The 24,087-nt window shown below is 45.3% G+C and overlaps 1 protein-coding gene and 1 long non-coding RNA gene across 3 annotated transcripts in view; one reads left to right on the top strand and one right to left on the bottom strand.

Moving 5' to 3' along the window:
• The window catches only part of KCNA6 (potassium voltage-gated channel subfamily A member 6), a 42,438-nt gene that overhangs the window by 11,503 nt on the left and 6,848 nt on the right, over window positions 1–24,087 (bottom strand). The gene's annotated exons all lie outside the window — the stretch shown is intronic.
• LOC115832928 lies at window positions 19,029–23,454 on the top strand. Its single transcript, XR_004028340.1, has 2 exons — window positions 19,029–19,085; window positions 22,596–23,454. It is a non-coding gene; the product is annotated as an uncharacterized LOC115832928 (long non-coding RNA).

Below are 24,087 nucleotides of genomic sequence, written 5' to 3' on the forward strand. Positions count from 1 at the left end.
CTTATGATTTCTTTTCCCTGTTTGCCTCTTACCATAGCCATCCATTGTAACTTTTCATGATGGAAGCTTTTTCTCTTCCAAAAGAAAAAGTACACAGTCATTATAAATAATTCACTGACTTCAGAAAACTATAAAAAAGAAACAAAAAATTGTGAATGTCCCTTCTACCCAGAAAAGAAGCACTTTGCCTTTGGAGCCACACAGACTTGGTCTTAGGCCAGTTGCTCGGTGGCCTCTGATAAATGGGAACTATAATTGAAGCTACTCCACAATGGGAGCATTTAAGATCATGTTGATATAAGGCACAGTGTTCTGTAACTGCTAGCTATGACTATTATTATTAACATACTTCCAGTCTTTTTTCTACGCATGTATACATACAGGTCAATGGGCACTTTTTATGTTTCCACAAGGTGGCTTTTGTTTCCTGAATAGTTAGAAAATACATTGCTTTGATAAATAAATACGGTTGACTTTGAACAACTTGGGATTAGGGGTGCCGACCCCTGAGCAGTTGAAAATTTGCATATAACTTTTGACTCTCCCAAAACTTAACTGCTAATAACCTACTGTCGACCAGAAGCCTTGCTGATGACATAAAAAGTCATTTAACACATATTTTGTATGTCATATGTATTATGTAGTATATTCTTACAATAAAGTAAGCTAGAGAAAAGAAAATGTTAGGAAAATAATAAGGAAGAGAAAATATAGTTACTGGTTATTAAGTGGAAGTGTATCATCGTAAAGGTCTTCATCCTCATTGTCTTCACACGGAGTAGGCTGAGGAGAAGGAGGAAGAGGAAGGGTCGGTCTTGCTGTTCCAGGGGTGGCAGAAGCAGAAGAAAATCCATGCGTAAGTGGGCTCATGTAGTTTAAATCTATGTTGTTTACAGGTCAACTACATTCAATTTATTAAGATTATAAATCTTTAAACCAAGTCTTCCTTAAGCTTTTGAGTTCAATGTACAAACTTTATTATTCTATGCATAAGCCGAGTTTGCCTGCTTTTTTATGCATATTATGCCTGAACTCCTGAGAGCCTTTGAAAGCAATCAGAGCAGGAGAATATCTTTAAGGACATGTATTATGGACCAATGTTTGTGTTTCCCCAAAACTCACATGCTGAAGCCCTACACCTCAGGATGCCTGTATTTGAAGATGGACCTCTAAGGAAGTAGTTAAGGTTACATGAGGTCATAAGGGTGGGGCCCTAGTCCCATGGGATTGGTGACCTCATAAAAAAGGGACAGACGCTGGAGCTCTTTCTCACTCTGTGCACAGAGGAAAGGCCATGTGCACCCTCAGTGAGAAGGCAGCCATCTGCAAGCCAGGAAGAGAGCCCTCACCAGGAACCAACTTGCCGACATCTTGATGATGGATTTCTAGCCACCACAGCAGTTAAAAAATAAGTCTCTGTTATTGAAGCCTGCAAGTGTATGGTATTTAGTTATGGCAGATAGGTTATGTGCTCTGTTCAAAATCAGGCAGCAGGTAAACAGCAAATAGACATAACAAAGTTTCTCATTTTTCAGAGGCGACGGAGTAAACTGGACCATCATATCCCATTTCATGTAGGCTACACTTGAAAAGCAATAAGAGGTCAAGAAAGGCAGCTGTCTTCAGTCACTGCTCTGCAAATAGTATCACCCTGTAAATTCACTGGTAGCCCCCAGTGTGTGTAAGGTGCCATGCTACCACCTCCCAGTATCAAAGGCAGGGAGCAGGGCTCCTAGACAAGCCAGGAGCCACAGACGCTGCAGGCAAAGCTTTCGGTTTGCTTCTGAATAAACCTATTCGTCAAACATCTCCACTCAACTTGATTCCCAGGCAGCTCTGAAATTTTTATGGAGGACATCCCAAGAACAAAAGAGACACTGTTCCTTACCACCCCCTCCAAGCAGTCTGAGGAAGGGATTCTTAGGCTCCGGGAGAGGGTCAAGGGGATGCCACTGTGGCCATGGCCACAGGAGGTGGAACTTATGAGACCCTGCAGCCAAGGACAGTCAGATGATGATAACCACCCCATCCCTCCCCACCTTATGCCCTCTTAGTGAGTGTGCTTATTTTCTACTCTGTCAGAGTGGAACACTTGGAGAGCGGTCTCCGCAGCCTAGCGCAGCAGCACCCACATACAAAGCCTCTCTTCAAACCGCCTGTGAGCTGCAGAGCCCACACTCAGGCAGCCTATCCATGCACTCCCAGCAAATGCTCAGTAAGTGACTGTAGCCTCTTCTGCTTGGGTTTCCATAAAAGCCTCCCAAAGGGGGAGCAATGAGGAGTGCGTGGAGAGCACTCTGTACCCACACAGGCAATAAAGGGTTGCATTGTCCACAGACGACATTAAAACAGTAATACTGGCCACAAGTTGATTGCTTTTTATTTCCATATGTGTCTGTGAGTAGAAAAAACACGAACTTCTTCCTCTGCTCTCACACCACAACAATCAGCACAGATTTCTGTGATAAAATCTCTGGCGATTCCTCCCCACCAACATGCAAGCAATTGCAGCAGACACCAGCCAGTGTCCTCCAGTTCCATTCTGATGCTGTCTACCTGGAGACAGCTTCCAGTGCCAGTCACAAGCCTCAGATTGTTTTGCCTGTGCTTCTGAGGGACTGGTTTTATACACTGGAGTTGCCATGACCCCCTCCTTGGGTTTGCTTAATTTGCTAGAGTGGCTCACAGAACTCAGGAAACTTACTTATATTTATGGGTTTATTACAAAGGATAGTGATGAAGAGATGCAAGGTATGGAGAAGGGGCACAGAGCTTCTATGCCCTCTCGGGGTGTGCCACCTTCTAGGAAGCTCAATGTGTTCAGCTATCCAGAAGCTCTTTGAAACCAGTCCTTTTTGGAGTTTTCATGGAGGCTTCATTACGTAGGCATGATTGATTTAACCACTGGCCATTGATGATTGCCTTGACCTTCAGCCCCTCACCCCTTGTCGGGGACAGGATTGAAAGTTCCAGCCCTATAATCCTGCCTTGGTATTTTCAGTGACCAGCCACTGTCCTGAAGCTATCCAGGGGCTGCCAGCCATCAGTAAACTCATTGACATACAAAAAGACATCACTTTGGAGATCCCTCTGCCAGGAAACAGGATGAAGATCAAATATATATTCCACAATATCACAGTTGGCAATTATAAGCAATGTCAATGATAAAATATTTCTCCTGGGTGAGCCGCCCGCGCATGTCTCCCTGCAACTGGCTATATCAGACACTACTCCCACTGGGTGCCCTCAATGCTAGTCTGTCCCACTCCCATCTTGCTTCAGCCAGAGGCATCATTCCTAAATGTGACTTGAGTACGTCACTTTGATCTAAAACTCCTGCTTGCTCCCATGGCCTTCAGAATGAATCCCACTTCTAAGCAGCTTCATGACTCTTCACAATCTCGAGTCCAACTTATTTTTCTAGCCTTTCCTGCACCCTTTCTCTCACTGCATATATCCCAAGCTCCTAGGTCCTTGAACACAGCATCCCATTCTTGAGCCCCATGCTTTTGTTCAAGCCATTTCTTTTATTAAGAATTTTATTTTCAACAATGAAAATTCCAAGTCATCTTCCAAGGCCCTGCTGAAGTGTTAATTCCCCTGAGAAACCCTCCCTGACCCCCTCCAGTGCCAAGGAAGAATTTGTTGCTCTTCCTCACTTACCCAGACCACCCATTACCTGCCTCCCCAGTATCACTTACTACAGAGTCCACCTGATCTACTCACTGCTGGCAGAGTCTGATTAACAAGAGTGAGGTCTGGTATAAAGACAGTGACTTTTGGCCAGGCGTGCTGGCTTATGCCTATAATCCCAGCACTTTGGGAGGCCAAGGCAGGTGGATCACCTGAGGTCAGAGTTCATCATGACCAGCCTGGCCAACATGGTGAAAGCCCATCTCTACTAAAAAAAAAAAAAAAAAAAAAAAAAAAAATAGCCAAGCATGGTGGCAGGTGCCTATAATCCCAGCTACTTGGGAGGCTGAGGCAGGAGAATCACTTGAACCAAGGAAGTGGAGGTTGTAGTGAGCCAAGGTTGTGCCATTGCACTCCAGCCTGGGCAACAGGAGCAAAACTCCGTCCAAAAAAAAAAAAAGTGACTTTTTATTCCATAGCTACCTTAGGGAAAGAAGTACAGGCTTCCTGCCTTAAGGGCACCACTTTGCTTTTGGAACAGAAAGAAGGTTCTTTTTAAAGGGGGCCTAGCATGAATGATGTGCAGGAGAGGAAGCCAGCAGGTCGGGGTACACATATTGGCCTTGGTGCCTTATCTATCAGGCAGCTGAGTTGATGTCTTTGCAGGCAGAACTAGGTTGTTAAAGGTAGCCAAAACTCTCCAGGTGGGAGACAGTTTCATAACACGCAACTTTGGGTTGGAGATTGACTGTTGTCCCATGAGGAAGTCTCATGGTGGGAGAGTTCCACTCTGGAGCTTCTAAGTGCATAGTTAGATGAAATTGCCCTGTAGGGAGTGTCTCCTGAAGGGAAGGTAAAGGTTAGAATTACATTTATAAAGGGCTAAGTAGGAAGTGGGAACTGGGGGAAATGGAAAAAAAAAGGAAAGAAAAAAGTAATTTTAAAAAAATCATTCTTGGCCTGGTGTGGTGGCTCATGCCTGTAATCCCAGCACTTTGGGAGGCCGAGGCAGATGGATCAAGAGGTCAGGAGATCAAGACCATCCTGGCTAACACGGTGAAACCCCATCTCTACTAAAAATACAAAAAATTAGCCGGGCATGGTGGCGGGTGCCTGTAGTCCCAGCTACTCAGGAGGCTGAGGCAGGAGAATGGCATGAACCTGGGAGGCAGAGCTTCAGTGAGCTGAGATCGCGCCACTGCACTCCAGCCTGGGCGACAGAGCGAGACTCTGTCTCAAAAATAAATAAATAAATAAATAAAAATTAAAAAAAATTCTTTTTCTTAGAAAAATGGGAGTACTCAGTTACATTTTGCATTTATTAGCTTCCCTCCTATATAGACTCCAAGAATGCTAAATTCCTAATCTCAATAGTTGAACCCAATACATTGGTTAGGCTACATTTTACTAGTTAATGGAGTTATTGTGCCTTAAGTCAGTCCTCATAACCAGCTTGCTTTTCAGTCCCTGGCCCCTTGGGTCAGACCAAGCACCTTTCCTTTCTGTCCGTATGATTCTCACTCCATGAAATCAGCTGGGTAAGAGGGCTTAGAACCACTTTTGGGTCTTGTTCTCTCACCCTCCTGAAAGTCACCTCTAAAAGAGCTTGTCACAGATTTTGGCTCCAAGGTAGATGAGTGAAGGAGACCCCACTTTGGCCTGTAGTCCCAGTTGTGGGTTTCAACTCAGTCTTTTACTGGAGAGCCCTGAATTGCAGGTAACTGGGTCCTGCTTTGGATACTAATAAAGTGGTGCCTTGCTGCCTGCATTGGTCTTTACTGTCAGAACCCACTGGTGATAAGGCATGAACAGCAGGGCAGGATCTGGGCCCTCACATAAGCCCTGAAAGTCTGCCCTAAATCCCCAAGCCCCCGCTTCTACCACTTACCACCGTTGTACTACAGTCAGCTGTTTACTCGTATCTGCCATCTAGATGTGACCTTCTTAGAAGATTAAAGTTTTGCTCACCTTTAATTCTCTAGTGCCTCACACCTATAGGCTTAATATAAATGTCTATTTAAAAAAATAAGTGGGTACAAGACACCACGTAAGTTTCTTCTTCCACACCCTACCGATTCCCAACCCAGCTGTCACCCCCCACTACTGCCTTTGTGCTCTCAGAACCCCAATTTTGTTCAAGTTTCTGGAAGCCAACACTTCAAAGAAGACAGGCTGGCTGGGCATGGTGGCTCACGCCTGTAATCTCAGCACTTTGAGAGGCCAAAGTGGGAGGATTGCTTGAGCCCAGGAATTTCAGACCAACCTGGGAAACATCGCAAGACCCTGTCTCTACAAAAAATAAAAATAAAAATTTATTAGCCAGACATGGTCGGTGTGCCTGTAGTCCCAGCTATTCAGGAGACCGAGGTGAGAGGATCACTTGGGCCTGAGACATCAAGGCTACAGAGAGTCATGATCATGCCACTGCACTCCAGCCTGGGTGACAGACAGAGCAAGACCCTATCTAAAAAATAAAATAATAATAATAATAATAATTTTAAAAAGAAGAAGATGAAGAAGGAGAAGGAAAAGAAGAAGAAGAAAAAGAAGAAGGAGAGGAGGAAGAGGAAGAAGAAGAAAGAAGAAGAAAAAGAAGAAAGAAGAAAGAAGGAAGGAGAAGGAGAAGAAGAAGGAGAAGGAAGAAGAAGAGAAGGAGAAGGAAGAAGAAGAAGAAGAAGAAGAAGAAGAAGAAAGAAGAAAACGACAAGTCCCTCCCAGCCTAGGGATGACTCTAAGTTAATCATGGTAACCCTAGTTGTTGGTCTATTCTGGTTAGGACAGCCCTGCCCTAACCACAGCCTAAGGAAAGGCTCATAGGAGACAGCTGAGGAAGATTTCCTCCTCCTTAGGCTCAACCCTTCCTGCCTTCACACACTGTTGTGTGAGGACATGATGCTTGGAACTGCTGCTGCCATCCGTGAGCATGAGGCAAAAAGCCAAGCAAGTCCTAAGAACAGACTTCTTCAAGCCCTAACATCATTGGCTATGGCAGACCCACTACAAAAAATGCTTCCAATGCTCCACCTGCCCTTGGCAATGTGATCTTGAAGCTCCTCCCATCAAGAGGCAGTGTCTATTTCCTCATCACTGAGTCTTAGTCAACAGCATTGCAGCAGAAGTGACTGCACCAACTCCAAATCTCGTCTCAAGAGGGATACTCCAGGCTGCCCTGCTAGAGACATGGGAGCAACATGGGCAGGATACTGAGACTCCATGGCCAACAGCCACACAACCCCCAGCAGCACCACCTGATCAACCTAGAGATGACCACAGACGCATGAGGAAGCACAGGTGAGACCAGAAGAGCTGTCCAGCTGAGCCCAGCCAAAATTGCTGATCTGCTTGAATTGGGAGCTATAAAGTAATGGTGGTGTTTCAAACTCTTCAGTTTTGAATTGGTTAGCTACATAGCAATAGTTAACTGATGCATTACCAGTCCTGAAGCTGTCCTTCCTCAAGACTCCATTTCATATGAGATAAAAAAAAAGTTCTCTTTTTTTAATGCCACTGTTACATGCAGCCTGTAGTTCCCTGTTATTGTGCTCTGAGGAATAAAAAAGATGAGACACGGCCCTGCCTTCAAGAAAATGGCAGCCCAACTGTACTTAAGACATATTTTCAACTAGGTTGTTGACCCCCTGAGGTGAGGGCTTGGTGGCACATGTATCTCTAGAAAGGACTCTTACAGTCTAAAAATGTACAGCAACACAAGGTAACCTCTGCTGAGTGCAAAAGGAGTGGTCCAGTCCACATGAAGACTTCATGAAGAAAGCTGGATATGAGCTAGGTGGTCTTTGAAGGAGATTTAGGATTTCGAGTGATGAGGACAGAGGGAAGGTTGAGAGAGGCAGGACCCTCTCTGGGTCTAGAAAGATGGATATTCCGTAGGGATTTGTTCTGGAGACAGGTGAGTGACTAGGAATTGAATTCAGATGTGGTGACTTAGGGCATGAAGCACATAACAAGGACAAAACAGTGTCTCAATGCAGGCCTGCAAATGTTCATTCTATGAGGTGAACAGAGGGGCCAGAGGTACAAGCCAGTGTCCTCTGCAGCCACCCTCAAAAGAGTATCAAAAAGCATATCGTCTCAGGAGTATCAGGTCACTGCCCCATAAACTCAGATGTGACCAGGCCTGAAGGATCTCCTTCTACCTGTGTGTCCCTGCACCTCTCACTTTAATCTTACCCAGTGGGTGCACTGCCACTGGGGTGGGGTCACAGAGCAGGCCTTTAATCAATGCTGGGTTGTAGGCTGAACCAACTTCACAAGGCTAGAAAAAAAGTAATAGAGAGATACTTGTTTTTTCACACTGCCAGAGTCTCACATTTCTCTCTCTCTCTGAGTTTTCCCAAGCCCACAAGGGATGGTCATGGGCTGAATGATGACACCCAGGCTCTCGGGGTCTGAAGAAAAGCAAAAGAAAGGCCCCTGTTCTCTGGTACCAACCACAAACATGAGGGCACTAAATAATTCCACAACTACACCAGCTTCAGAATCAGAGCACTAGGAGGCACGGAGGTATTACTCATTTTGACCAGGAAGCCTTGTTTTATTTAGCAATGAGTATTTGCTAAGCATATCTTCTACTCAATAGAACACCCTCACCATGTTTCTGTGAGCAAACCAGAGTGATCCCCATTTTATACTGGAGGAACACAAGGTGTATGAGAAATGTGCCCAAGATCTCAACACTAGTGACTAGGAGAGCCAGGGTTTGAGCCCAGATCAGTCTGATACTGAGACCTGTGCTCTCTCCGTGTATAGTACGTAACAACTATCATTTCTTCAAAGTCTGAGCTGAATGGAAGCTCTCCTAAGAGATTATTTTCAGAAGCTTTGTGTCTTAGCCAAGGCAGTAAGTGAATTAACACACTGGACTCCAAAATCCAGCTCTGTTAGAAAGTAGTCATAGTAGCCATGTGGCCTTGGGCCCATCAAGTCGTCACTCAGGACCCCAATTCTTTTTGGCATTTATAAAAGGAGAAAGTGGAGCTGGAGGATGGATCCGACCCCTTCCCAGCTCCCATGGCTGGGAGGTTTTCCATCTCCTCCACAGAGAAGCTAGCCCAGACTGAGCCAGAACCTTGTTTTCCTGACTAACGGTTTCTAGGAAAGAGGCTCATGCTGGCTGGCTCTCAGGCTCAACCCTGGTCCAATCCACCGTCAGCATGACGGGATCAAGCAGTACCAACTTGGCTGGCTGCTTGTGGGTGATAAGGGGTTATTGTGAAGGACTCTTGGACCCTCTGATAGCTGCCTGACAATGTCCAGCCAGAACAGTAAAGATCCACCAAGCCAGCCGTTCTGGGCCACATGCAACTTCAAGGACCACTTTGTGCATCTGCACCAAGGCTCCCTCTGTTTTGAGAAAGGAGAGCTCGTCGGTCCCATATCCCTTCGCAGTCCTTCCAAATCCTCTCACCTGGCAGGAAAGCCACCTAGGGTTGTTGTATAAGACGAGGAGGCACAGTGGGGACCAGCTTTCCTGAAAGTCAGTGTTGAACGATCAAAAGTCACTGAGGACCCTGCTGACTCCCCCACGCCAACTCACAAAACCAACAACCCATGGTGGGCAGGGCCTGAGATAGGAAAGTGAACGATATCCCGCAAGAGTCTGCTAGGGAGTGGCTTCGTCTCAGTTGCAAGGCTGCTGAATAGGTAGGCAGGTAAAGGGAATGGAGAGAATCAGCATTTGGAACTCTTCCCGGGGTGCAGCGCCACTGCCTGCATTGCCTGCAAGGCAAACCCCGCCTTCTCCCGCAGCCTCCCACTCCACCCAAGCAGCCCAGAGACAGACGCTGCAGGATTCTGACACAGGAAGTCTGCAGTCACTGGGAGCCTCTCCAAGATACAGCCTGTGTGAAGGAAAAGGTCTGGACAAGGAGAGGAACAGTAAAGAGAAACAAAAGTCCTCGGTTTGAATCGGGAGAGATTTTGAGCCCGCAGTTGGTTGCGGGGTGGAGGATGGCGGAAGGGGCGGATGCCATTACCTGGTTCTGTTTCTCTTTCGCTGGCCACCTTGTTAAGCTCCCATTGGCCAGGTGTCCGGAGTGGGACTCACCACTGCAGGGGGCTCCAGCCCCACACAGCCGCCTCCCAGGAAGGACTCAGGTGGGCTTTCAGGTTATCCGGGGTGGGATGCAGGGGTGAAGGAAGCTTTGGTGGTGGATGTGAGAATTTGGGATGGGGGTGTGAGGCTGTAGCTGGGGGCAGCAGGGTTTGGGATGGGACTTGCCCGGCTCCTGCCATGCACCTTGCACAGTGCTTTCTGCAGGATGGCACCGAAGGGGCTGGAGCTGGGAGCAGCATGTCTCTGTCCTCAGACCACGGTGGAGGATGTGGACTGTCCAGGCTCCAAGCTGTCCATCCCTCAGTGCCATGACCTAACTGTTAAGTGGGATGGAGCATGGGAGGGAAATGCAAGTGCACCTTTCAGAGAGAGGCCCTCTGAGCAGGAGGAGTGGCTGCAGTAGAAAAGATGTGGCTGAGAAGGGGAGAGCCTCGCGAGCATCAGCACTAGGAGAGGCAGCTGATTTCATCCTGAGAGTCTCAAGGGAGACCAGGCTGCCCCTTCTCAAAAGAACTAGCAGGACTGGCCATGAGCCAAGGAGAGAACAGCTGCTGCTGACTAGGGAGAAGCTGTGCAGCCTTGGGCAATTTAATCAACCTCTCTCAGCCAAGGACAATATAATAATGCCTGCTTCACTGACCTTAGTGAATTGTTGTGATGTTCAATGGTGAAAGAGAGTTGTAAAATGTGAAGTGCAATGAAATGTATAGGTGCGATATTATCACCAGAACTTCTTAGGCTGGAGGTACCCAACTATGGCTGCACACAAGAACCTCTAGAGACTTTTTTTTTTTTTTTTTAATCCTGCACTTGGAAACCACCCTAGATCAGTTATTCAAATTAGGGCAGGCAGTCAGCAGAAGGACAGGAAGTGGTACTTTATTCAAAAGAATCTGGTGATGCTGATATCCTAGGAAGGTTGAGACCTGCTACCTAAGACTTCCCCAAACTCCCTGAAGATGATCACTCAGAGCACGTGTTTTTTAAAAAAGCATATTTTCAGGCTTCTCCCAGATCTTCTGAATCAAAATTTCAAGGGGTCCTGGCAACTTCTATATTTAGCAAGCAATAAGAGCAATGTGGACACGTTATGCCAGTGAAAAGTTTGTCGATTAGCTCCTTTTCTACTGGATAATCATATCCAGCAATGCTTCTCGACAGCACAGGCAAATCAGCTCAAGGAGGGGAAGCACCCTCCTCAGACGATAAGTACAGACATGCTTTGGGGGGATGGGGTTATAGTAGACTGCCAAATCCCATCCTATTCCCGCTCCACCAGGGTGAAACTCCAATTATCAAATGACACATTTCCCAACCAAAGTGCCTGGGAACCTTAAGATAAAAAGGAAATGATGAGGAGTGGTCTATAACTAACAGCATCAATTATGAATGCTTTATCGTTGTGTCAATAGATTGTTCAGGCTTTCTTGCTTCACACTCTGCTGACTCTGTTCCATTCATAAAATTACACAAACACATGCATATCCATGCACATGCACTCACAAACACAGAGACCCCAAGCTCGTCAAACACACAAATGGGAGGACGAAGAGGATGACAGGAGCCAGTGAACTCTTATCAGGCAACTGCCTTACTCCGTTCTAGCATTATTTGCAGGATTCCATGCTACATTAGCGATGTTCCCAGGTAATAGGACCCCAGGGATTCTTCATTTTAGCTCTTTCATCCCACAAGGGCAATACTAGCTTAGCAGATAAGAGCATGACTCTGGAGCCAGACTGCCCAGGCTGAAATCCTACCACCCCACTTACTGGCTGTGTGTGACTCTGGGCAAGCTACTTCTATGAAATGGGAGATAATAACGGGGCAACTGGGATGAATAAACGCGTTGGTACATATAAGTCCTTAGAGACATGCCTGGCACACAAGATGCTACGTGAGTGTCTGCTGCTATCAGTGATTGTTGTTTCTGTTGTGGTTTTACTATAGGTGAGAAAGGTGATACCTAGAAAATTAATTGCTCACTTTGTTCACATCTCTTGACTCTTTTAGGAGTATAGCCAAGGAGGGAGTCATAAATGTGAACAAATACCTACACTACAAGTGTTCGTTGTAGCACCATTCATTAGAAGCAACCTGAGTGTCCAATAGGAAGTGGGTTACCAAAAGAATGCTGCATCTCTATTACGGCTATGTAGTAATTGCATGAGAAAACTAGAGATATAATATGAAGCTTTCAAGTGAAATGCTGAATGATCTCTATAGATATACAGATACAGACATAGACAAAGTTTGTCTGGGGGAAAAATACAACCAAGTTCCAACACTGAGTGTCTCTGGTGGTGGGGTTATGGGATTTTTATTTTCTTCCTTATACTTTTCTAAGTTGGGGTAATTTTCTATGATGAGCAGATATTCCTTTTAGAGTCTGAAAATAAAGCGTTCAATTGAAGCAACTTGTTCAAGGTCAAACATCACATTAGGAGCCCACACAGGCTTCCTATCCCTGTCCAGGGACTGTGAGGCTTCATGAGGCTGCACTAAGAGTAGGAAGGAAAGCTGAGAGGGATGAGAATGATGAACACACACCAAAAAGCAGCAGGACCTTGGTGGAGCTGTGCAGGGCTAGGCCCAGCTCGGAAGCTTCCCAGGGCAGAGCTGTGAGGTCAGAGCTAGACACTTTTCCAGGGACTTTTCTATCCCAGAGCCACTTTGTGGCACAGTGAGGTGACCCAGGCACTACAATCCAATGCCTGCCCTTGAGGCTGCTTACTGCTCTCTCCCAGAAATAGAAGAAGCCAGCTTCTACTTTGTCTAAGGATACCAAAGAGTAACACCAACCTTGCTTTCCTTTGTCCTTTCTACAGACTTCTTCCTCTAGTGTGGAGTCTGAGACTCAGGGAATACTGGTTCACATCCCTGCTGGGCCGCACTCCCCTGCTTCTCCTTAATATAGAAATGTCTTTTCTTGCCCAGCATTTTTCCCATCATAATGCCAAGGTGCTTGAAACGGCCAAAACCAAGGAATGTTTATTTTGCAACACCGAAATAAAGAAGGATCTGGAATCACTTAATAACTAGGATAGACTTCATCTAAGAAAAATAGAAAAAAAGGAGGGAGGGAAGGAGGAGGGAAGGGCAAGAGAAAGGAAAGAAGGAAGGAGGGAAGGAGGGAAGGAAGGAAGGAAGGAAGGAAGGAAGGAAGGAAGGAAGGAAGGAAGGAAGGGACAAATGAGGGAGGCAGGGAGGGAGGAAAAGAAGGAAGGAAGGAAAGAAGGAGGAAGGAGGGAAGAGAGAGGGGAGGATGGAGGGGAGGAGGGAGTAAAAAAGGTAGGGAAGGAGGGAAAGAGAGAGGGAGGATGGAGGGGAGGAGGGAGTAAAAAAGGTAGGGAAGGAGGGAAAGAGAGAGGGAGGATGGAGGAGAGGAGGAAAGGAAGGAGGGGGGAAAGAATAGAGGCAGAAAGGAAGGAGAAGGAAGACGTTTATCACTGCTTGATAGTAGATAAAAATTATTGTATCTCTTTCAAAACTTTGCTACAACCTGCTGAGTATATTTTTAAATGTAAGTTCTGATCTTTGTAAAATAATAGACTGGCGTATATCAGCTCTGAAATTCAGTGATTCTACATAAAGTTGAAAATCTAGTAACTCCAACTCTCTCTTTCAAACATCACTCCAGTGGCAAAAGCCAAGCAATAAAGTCTGTCAAGTTTTCAGGAAGCCAGCTGCACATCTGATTAATACACTTGGGTATCCACGGAATTTTCAAGCAGGAACCCAGTCGTCGAATCCAATGACCTCACTTTACACTGAAGACTCTGGTGGGAGAACAATACTAACGGCTACCATTTGCTGAGGGCCAGGCAGGTGACATGTGTAGGGTCACACAGCAGGTTAGTGACAGACCCAGAATTGGATGCAATCCTCATCCACCCCGCAGTCCACTTCTTCTGACTTTTAGTGGCTTTAATACCAGAAACTTTTCCTCATGGCTCAACATGTACAGAAAAGGAATCGGTACAAAGGCAACAACAGGACAAGAGCAACTCCCTCCTTTCTGCTTTTGCCTCTGAGCACAGAAGGGACACCATGGAAGAAGGAAGTTCAGCCTGGGCCAGTTGGTGAGGAGCAGACAGCAAACCTCAGGCCTTGCTGGATGAGCAGAGGAGGGTCAGAGGTAAGAGCCCTAAGCAGCACCAAAAACACAAAACGAAACAAAACGAACAAACAAAAAACACCTAGCAGAAAACAGCTTTCCACGGGACTGAAATCCAAGCACCAGAGGAACCAGGTCCAACTGTGGTGTGTCAGCACCAAAAATACTTTGGGAGAAAGGACAAATGTCACACTTGAAAACAGTGTTTAGGAAGATGGAAAAGAATACTGAGGAAACGTGGTTACATACAACTCACTGCTGGTATTTGCATCTTTCTCAGATTGTGAGTAAGATTTCATAAATAGGATAGTTAGTAAAGGTTATCATGAATGTTTTCATCAAAAGGTTTTAGTTAGAAAAGTGATTGTAAAAAAATCCATGTTACAATTTTTGATTTGGTTAACAACGCGCATAGAAATTGGCTGTTAACACTGTAAGGCGAAAGCCATGCGGACGACCTCATTTGCCTGGCAGAGTGCATCAGATCTGTGGACATTTCCTAGCAAGGCAGCTCTAAACGCAACAAATAAGACCAACTCTTACTGTTATTTTCTCAAAGACTTCTATTTAAGAAGACTTATAAGGACTACAGGGAAGAGAATGTCTTTTATCACATTATTCAGAGGCTTATCAAAACCATTTCTGTTTCTGCACAACTCAAGAGGGGTGTGAAGAACTTTAAGAAGGTTGATAAGAAGCCACAAAATGGTCCAACTGAAAAAACCTTTAATGGCTGAGGGTCCATGCACTCAAATCCATTGCAACAAGCTTCAGATCTCTTCGAGTTTTTGAAAATGTATTTTTTGGATGAGTTTTGGGGGTATGTAAGCAGACATTACTATAAAAAGGGGATGGAGATTCTGTGGTAAAATTTTTTAAAAATGTAAGAAGTTGAAAAACACTGGGTTAAAGAAGTGAAATAGGTTTACTGCTGCAGGACTTCTCAGAGCCTTTAATTTTATGTTCATATGCATTGTGCATCTCCAAGAGGCAGCATTTCTGAAACATAGTGCCTGGGGATTCCTTCTCCATGGAAAGTTGCGTAGGATTGATGTTCTGCAGATCACATTTGAGGAACTCTGGCATGAGTTATTCTAGGTAACATGGTCACTTGAGTATCCATTTCAGCAGAAGACAAAACAGGATGAAGGAAGTTTAAAGTGCAGCAGGAGATGTGTAACTGAGAAATGAGGAAAACATCCTGACAAAGCGTGCTCAAACACAAGTAGCTTTAAGGAGTCTATATTCTCTTTCTCTGGGCATTTTTCAGAATAAGCCTGGAATAATCTAGACATTTTTCTAATACACAGCAAGGCAATTAATTCCATGACTTTTAGAATTCTCTTCCTGCTCAATTATTCCCTGTCATCTGTCCTTATTCTCTATTGATATATTAAGTGAGTTCAGCTGACTGGCTTGCAAATTAAATACATCCCTGAAATGTTGAAGGTAAAGCCAATACATCCTCTGTAAGTTGAGTCTGTTTTCCACTGATTTGTATGATAATTGCAAAGAAAAGTGTTGACCTTATGCATCGGGGAGGAAGCATCCTACCTGCACCCTTGTGCATTTCTTCCCGCTTATTCTCCCGCTTACGGCAGCCCACAGGTCAGCCAAGTGAATCGCTGAGTCATGCGATCCTTCCACACTCAGTTATTCAACCTCTCTGTGAATTCCCAAGCTTTCTGGAAGTTCTTGCTGATCTCAGGGATTCTCAATGGGTAAGTCACCTCATTGCTTGTGTTCTTTCTTTAGGAATTTAACAAAATCCCTGGATACTCTCTGCTGCTGGCTTTTTTTAGCAAGGAAACAGTTTCACTCTAAGAAGGTAGTAAGCCCCTTTACATGAGTCGCCTCTGCTATGACCAAGTGTTTGATGATTTAATAGCTGAATCACGGTTACTATTTGATCAGAAAGTCCAAATCTACAAAACAAGAGAAACTATTACATAGATGGACATAATTCCCAAAAGACTGATTTATGAGAGCTTTGAGTGGTTTTAACTGTACCTAACGTTTGGACAAGAGGCCTTGCTTATGCCTCAGTACTCTGTCAAGGTGGGCAAATAAGAAACAGACCATGAAATAATAACTTTTACTGAATGCTTGCCACATACCAGGCCTGTTAGCACTACCTGCTTTAATTACACCGATTCACTGGCCACCATGAGGGATGTCTATTAATGGCCCAGTTTTACAGAGGAGAAAACCAAGGCTCAGTGAGGTTCTGAACTCTCCCCAGGTCACACAGGCAGACACCAGTGGGGAACAGCACCGGGAGCTGACTTCCTCAGGGTGGACAGATATCACCCTCTGCCTATGCTGTTCGCAGATAGACCAAGATGCTCAGAACCACGTCCTCATGTCTCCTGTCCTGCCTCACCTGACACAGCTACAGGTGTGGGAAAGGCAGTGCTGCCCACCTGCAAATGCATCACTTACAGTCTGCATGCAGTAAGAAAAAGAGAGACTATGATAGATTTTCTTGGAATTCCCCATTTTATTTTATTTATTTATTTATTTATTTATTTATTTATTTTTGAGACAGAGTCTCCCTCTGTTGCCCAGGCAGGAGTGCAGTGGCACAGTCTCAGCTCACTGCAAGCTCCACCTCCCTGGTTCAAGCAATTTACGTGCCTCTACCTCCCGAGTAGCCGAGATTACAGAAATCCGCCACCACACCCGGCTAATTTTTGTATTTTTAGTAGAGATGGAGATTCACCATGTTGGCCAGGCTCATCTCGAACTCCTGATGTCAAGTGATTCGCCCGCCTCGGCCTCTCAAAGTGCTGGGATTACAGGCGTGAGCCACTGCACCCAGCCAGAGTTCCTGTTTTTGAACATACATTTTGAAAAGTATCTCCTAGTTCCCACAATGAAAAAAAAAAGCTTTTTTTTCGTTTCAAGTCTGATCAGCAATCCTCATCATTTCCATCATTTCCAGTGCCATAGCATTCCTCTTCCTTCCACTGGAGGAAGGAATTATGACTGCATGAAGTGCACTATAAGCTAGTTTAAATTCATTTTTCTACTGACTACATGCTCTCTTTTAACTATATTATGTAGTTTTTTAAATGTGAAACGGCCCACTTCTATTAAAAAAGCACCTCTGATAGGAAAATAATTATATATACACAAAACAACAACAACTTTTTGGAAATGCATCTGTTGGAAAAAGCGAGGCCTACAAGCATTCAAATGTAAGGCTCATGATGGATTTTATTTAATCCCAACCTGATTGAACATTTCCTGCCCTCCTGGAAAGGGCAAATATAAAGCTTAAAACGTTTCTTATCTCCCTCCCAAGGAAATAATGTTGTACATGGTTCCAAATCTATGGCCATTTAGCTTTTGGCCAATAAGTTTCAAAGACAGAAGATTCCACCTGAGAGCTGAAACCAACTGGGAATAACCCAAGAGAGGCAAGATCGAATCCGGGGATGGCCATGGGCCTCGTGACATCACAGAAGCAACCAGACAGATGCATAGCCAGTGGCTGGGTGGCCAGTCGTTATCAGGAAAGCCACATGATGCCACTCATGAATCCCCACTCTGACGCCCACTCAGTCCTAGCCAGCGGGAGTGGAGTAGTGCTCCACAGTCTGACATCACAGAAACAGGAGGTGGTTCTCTAATTGGATACATCTCTGAACGCAGAAGTTTGCCTGATTTCTCATTTTGATCATTTCGGTTGGGAGTTCTGAATTACATCACACATTCCCCTGCCTGCTTAACTGGACACAGAACATGGCATGCTCTCGTTACTCTCCAGTGCCTTCTTCTCTGTGCAGCCTCACAGTTCCGTCTCTCGTGGGTAGCTGGAACCGGCTCCTTCCGGCAAGCAGCCTTCATTTCTGCTCTCATTTCTGTTTTTTCCAGCAAACACACATACTCCCATCTCCATCTGACCTGCCACTTCTAAGTCAGATAGTTGATTCTGAGCCACTTAGATGAAATCACACAGGAAGGCTCTGAGTATGGCCGCAAGCACCAGTGTCCCCAGGGGTTACTAGGTGACATAAGCCAGGTACCGTTTTCCCTAAACATGATACTCTTTCCATCTTTCCTTTTCTAAGCTTTGGTAGAAATGTACGTAGAGAGAAATATCTCCTACCTATGAAAAAACATGGCTGGGGCACAATTAAAACTGACAGACGGGCCGGGCGCGGTGGCTCACACCTGTAATCTCAACACTTTGGCAGGCCAAGGCGGGCGGATCACTTGAGGTCAGGAGTTTGAGACCAGCCTGGCCAACATGGTGAAACCCCCTCTCTACTAAAAATGCAAAAAATTAGTCGGGCCTGGTGGCGGGCACTAATTCCAGCTACTCAGGAGACTAAGGCAGGAGAATCGCTTGAACCTGGGAGGCGGAGGTTGCAGTGAGCCGAGACCGTGCCATTGCACTCCAGCCTGGGAAACAAGAGCGAAACTCCATTTAAAAAAAAAAAAAAATGACAGACGGCCCAGCCTCAGTGGCAGGGACTAAGAAGTGATGGGCAGTGGGCAAAGAGAACCGACGTCCTTCTGCAGGGGGCCGCTGTCCCTCAGCTTTTGCTGATGGTGGGTGGAAAGCAAACGTGCAGGATCAACAAGCCCAGACCTTTGCTTTTAAGAGAAACCAAAACTTCAGATGTGTGTGTGTGAAATATTCCAGTATTTCTTAATGTTGTGTCCCATGTGGCTCACAAGCCACAAGTGACAGTTGAGGACCTCTTATAAGGTAATCTGCCCAGTTTTAGGGAAGGTGCTCTGTGATTGCAATTTGGAATTGCTGGAGGCATGTAAAACCATAAACCAGGAGATTGCAGATGCAGAAAAAAGAAAAACAAAACACACACACACACACACACACACACACACACACACACACGTCCACGTGAATAGAGGGTCTGGTTGGGGAAGGTGTGCCTGGGCACCTGCATGTGCACACGTATGCTCTCCTGGGTGAACGTGATCCTTCCCCTGAAGCACAGAAAGCAGTCTTCTGCAGGGAACACAGCTATTTTCCCCATCATACCAGACCTTTTTTCTCTTTCCACCAATGCCAAATTGCCTTAAAGCAGCTGGGGAGTGCCTGGCTGATTGATGGCTCAACTGCCAGGGCTTCTGGACACGTTCTTCCTCCTGACCCCGGTCCCGTGATTTGTAAAAGAGCTCTGTAACTGACAGTAACTTCTCTTTCTCTATCAGGGCAGCAAAGTGCAGGGAAGAGTCTAGAAGCTGGTTTCTGCCTCCCAAGGCATCAGAAGTCAGCACTCCTGGGTAAGATGCTGACCTTCTGCATCCCTTCCTTCCGCCATAAAATTCAGAAGGCTCAGATAACCCCTTGACTTCCTGATTTCCAATCTATGACAGTTTCCTTCTGCCCAGTCACTAAATTTAACAGAAAAAATAAAGCCTTAAGAGGTTAAAGAATCCCTTAATCAGTGAGATTAGAAGCCCAGAGCCTGTACATGAGCCTCTCTTTGTCCAGTGCTAAATACCTTTGGTCTGCACTAGTCCTCAGTCATTAGTCCTTCCTTAAAAATCCAGAAACTGGTCATCTGGTTCTGGGCTTCTCTAGCTAGGCTCACTGCCTCTGTGCCCTGGAAACTCAGGGGAGGGAAAGATAAAATTTAAAATCACTTAATTCCATTTTCTATGGGCAGCTCTGCTAAGGAGTTTGGTTGGGTAGAAAATGAATAGTTATTTTTAAGTGTGTGTGTGTGTGTGTGTGTGTGTGTTTAGGTAATCCTTACAGTTCCATTTCCCATGGGAAAATATGCTGCAGTTGGAGTTAGAAAATTTGGGTCCCAGGCACAGCTCTGCCCCTAATTTCCTGTGTGATCTTGGGCAAATTATTTCACTTCTCTGCATCAGTCTCCTTCTTCATAAAGAGGCATTCACTGCCCCCTCCATCTGTGACCCTCAACACCACCCTCTGCAATGCTCCAGGGCTTGAGGGAAGGGTTAAGTGAGAATTCTCATTCTAGTTTGGCTGGAAACAAACTTTGTTAAACTACATACATATTATACATATGTATTATACATTATTACATATCCATCCTATTCTTCCAAGATATATTCAGATTATATTTCTGTATATTAAATCACACCGTAAGTGCAATTATTTAAAGAAATTCTGCTGTGAATCCTCTAGGCAAAGAGCCTTCTGGTAAAAATAGCTAGCTATCCTGAGTCTATTTTTTATGTCATATTTCATTTAAATGTTTATTTCTGAGAACAAAACTGCAGTCGGCAGGGACCCTGCCTTTCTCTGACATGCAGGTCGTTTCGGCCCCACTCTCAGACGGGTGTTTGGTGTTTCTAAGGGTCTCTCTGCTGATTGGCAGTGGGAAGAGCCATGCTTTCCTAAGAGTTTATTTCCTGCTAAACTCTTTAACTGGCTGCCTCTTCTGAATCTCACAGCAACTGTGTAAGGCAAGTGATGTTAGCTTCCTTATTTTGCAGATGACGAAACTGAAGCTTGGTGAGGTTAAATGAGGTACAGCTAATAAACAGTGATTCAGACCAATTCTCCAACTCCCAAGGCAGGCAAGCCAGCAAGCTCAGAATCCTCAAACATGAGGGCAGCCACGTCACATTGCCCTGGGATGGGACCTTTATAAGAAGCCACAGTGGCTATGGCAGCGAGCTGAGGGTGAAGACAGCAATCTGGCCCGTGCCAAAACCCCTAACAAGACATGTCATAAATGCTCTTTAGGTGGAGTGAAAGCCAATGGAGACCCACAAGGGCAGGGGAGCTGGCTTCTTCCAACTACAAGGCCTCCTGTCTCCTCTACCTTAAAGAAGGACAGGAAAGCAGAAACACACCCATGGGAGATTAAAAGGTACCCCCACCTGCAAAGGGGGCCGTGAAGGTGACTGGGGAACAGAATGCATGCTGAGGATGAGGACCAGGACGGTGGAAGTTTGAAAGCCATTGGAACAGTGTAGGAAAACTCTAGGCCAGGGTCTGGCTTGTGATTTCTGTCCCTTCTGCTAAATAGAAGACCCTGCATTCGTCCCAAGGAAGAAGGCATGAGCAGGTGCATGAGGAAAACTCAAGTGGAGTGTCAATCACTGAGAATGTTGAAATGGGAGAGGGAGATCAGTGGCAGTACTGAGGAAGGGCTCCATGGAAAGACATTCCACGTATATACGCTACACACATAGAGAATATATAGCACAGTGTGTGTGTATATGAGTATATGTATAAGTGTGTATATATGTGCCTGTACATACATGTGTGTATATATGTGTTTGTGTGTGCATATATGTGTGTATACATGTGCATGTGTATATTTATGTTTGTGTATATATACGTGTGTGTATATGTGGCTTTGTGTGCGTATGTGTGTATATATGTGTATGTGTATTTGTGTATGTATGTGTATATGTGTGTATGTATGTATATATATTTATGTGTGTATATATGTATGTGTGTATATGCATATGTGTGTGTGTGTGTGTGCACTTTCAGAGACCCATAGGGAACAAAAGCACAGGACACCTGCTGCTGCTCCATCAGAGACAAGCTGGCATGTAAACAGAAGTCTATATACACATTTAGGAGCTATGGCTTCATTCTCTCTTCTTGCCCAATAACAGTTAGACCCTCACTGCCTTCCATTCTGTTCCATCTCCCCTGAAGAGGATGAAACACACATTACCGTGTGCCCTTAAATACATCACAACCCCTGCGAGCTTCAGTTTTCTTATCTGCCAAAGAAAAAAACAAAGCCTAGCCTACCTACCTCATTTCATTGCTGAAGGATGATAATAACAGGTGACATTGTACATTTAAACACTATACATACATTAATTTATTTAATCCTCAAAACAACCGTATCAGATTGGTACTATTATTATCCTCCATTTGACAGAGAAAGAAACTGAGGCCACAGAACTGTTTCATAACTTGCCCAATGTTACCCAGCAAAGGAGGGATTTGAGCCGCGACGATCTGGCTCCAGCAACTACGCTGTTAACCCCTTTGTTAAATAGCACGATGTCTGAAAGCACTGAACGTGTTTGAAAATGTTCTGTAAATGAATGGTGCCATTCTTATTCTTGCTAGGACTATTCCCACTGGGAAGGATGCAACGCAAGGTCAGGATTCCCTGGGTGAGGATAAATCCTGCAGCCTCAGATCTGCAGCCCCACTAGCCAGGTACCACGCTTCCAGTGGCAAGTCCTCCCCGCCCCTCCCAGCTGCAGGACTGTCTTCCTATGTTCTTTTTCAAAGCAGTGTCTCTGCTGCCAAGAGCAGGTTTGTCTGTCTCCTGGAGACAGCGGTTGTCAAGCCCTGAGAGAACAGCAAGCATGTCAAAAATAGCAGCGCCAGCAGACTGCGTGGCTGCAATTTCCTTTTGAAATGTCGGCTTTGCTCTCACCAAAGAGCCAGGGTCTGTCTGCGCTCCTTGCAGCCTGCAGCAGAAGCTGCTTAAGATTCCAAAATGTTTTCTAGGAGGAGGTAAAGTGTATCGGCTGAGGCTCGTGACCGAGGAATGAGGAATTCTCTTTAGAGTAACAATGATGAGGTTGGAGTTGGATTTTAAAAAAAAAAAAAAAATTGTAATAAATCCCATCAGGGCTAGTCCCCAAACAGGTCAAGTGATAGCCAAGGTCAGACCAGTGTGAACGATACTTCCTGTCGGGTAGGAACCTTGCCTCTTGTGTTCTGAAAACTAGGAAGTTTCTCTCCTGGTGTTACTGTGCACCTTCAAACACAGCAGCTGCTTTGATAACCCCTCAAAGGCCGTGGCTGATAGATTTCCACTCCCCCTTTAGGGTACCAGGTGAAGCCAGAGGATGAGAACCAAGAGCACCAAGAGGCAGGGTGAACTACTTTCTCAAGTCCAGAACATGAAAACCACGACCATCTCTCACCCCACAGAGACCTCAAGGCCAGCACAGAAAAGTGGTTCATCAGGAGACCTGGCAAGATGAGAGGCTAAGAGCCCGTCTGTCTTTCTTCCCCACGGCCTATGTCTGGGAAGATCCCTCCCTCTGCCAACTGCCAAGCTCCAGACCTTATTCTGCCATGAGCTATCTGTGCAACCCAAGGCAAAATATGAAGTGGGACGGAGAAAGGAACTCCTACCACCTAGTAAATGGAATTCTTTTCCTCCCCTAAGTGACTGTGACAAGGTAGGACTGGAGCACATTTTCCTCCCCACTTCCTTCCCATGGCAATAACACACAGTCAAAACCCACGTGAGCCAGGACGGCAGCTCCAGCCAGATTGTCCTGGAAGGACCACGCTCTCTGGGAATCTATCTTGGAATGTATGTTGAGTTGCAGGCAGATAGAAATGCCGCTGCAAGCAAGGGCTCAGCCAGTGGAGAGGAGAAATGACAAGCCACAGGACTGGCTGGTGCATCTGAGGAAAGCACCAAGGGGAGGGAAGGGAGGGTCCAGTGGGCACAAGGCAAAGCGGGCCAAGAGGAGATCAGAGTCTGGGAGAGAATCATTGAAAGGCTCAGTAAGACAAATGAAGGCCGTTACCGCCCACTTCTTTTGTTTACCGGAAGCACCAAAGACTGCTGGGACCTCATCATAGGGCTGTTAAGCATCAGTAACGACTGTAGAGGGAGTGTAGGGAGGGAGCCAGGGAAAATAAAACCTTTATGTATGCACAAAAAAAAAATTTTCAAAAAATTTGAAAATAAAATAATAACCATAGTAGATAAGTAAATAAAACCTTGGGCCCCATGCAATCTCTTAAGGAATTCTGAGCTTACAGGTGCAGGGATTTGGTGGGGTTTTTGGTTTGTGGGAACTTTTCCTGGAATTTTTTTCTTTTTGCCAGCAAAGTGTAAGTTCCCTGGGCAAGCTCAAGGCCACAGTCCTATATAATGAATAATGTTCAACATATATATCATAGTTCAATGCATGCTAATTATGCCCTGCGCTTACCCAAAAAACGGCATGACATATCTTTAGAGGAAAAAAAAGAAAAAAGAAAAAACCACGGAACTCTTACAACAATTTGATGTCAAAATGAAGCACACACAGACACACACGCACACACACACACACACACCAGTTCGTGGTATTGTGCATGAATAGCAACGATCAACTGCATATAAACTCTAAAGTGTCCCCATGTGGCAGAAGAAAAAAACTGCCATTCTATTCTAGATATTGTCTGGTCCATTTTTAGACATGCTAAGCTTCTAGATTTATAGGACCAAACCGTTCTCCCAGCTCAGATGGAAAACTCCCAGATTATTAGACTCGTTGCTTTCTTTTTTTTTTTTTTTTCACAATTCAATGATTT

This window comes from Nomascus leucogenys, chromosome 23 (genome assembly GCF_006542625.1).
Source record: "Nomascus leucogenys isolate Asia chromosome 23, Asia_NLE_v1, whole genome shotgun sequence".
Lineage (NCBI taxonomy): Eukaryota > Metazoa > Chordata > Mammalia > Primates > Hylobatidae > Nomascus > Nomascus leucogenys.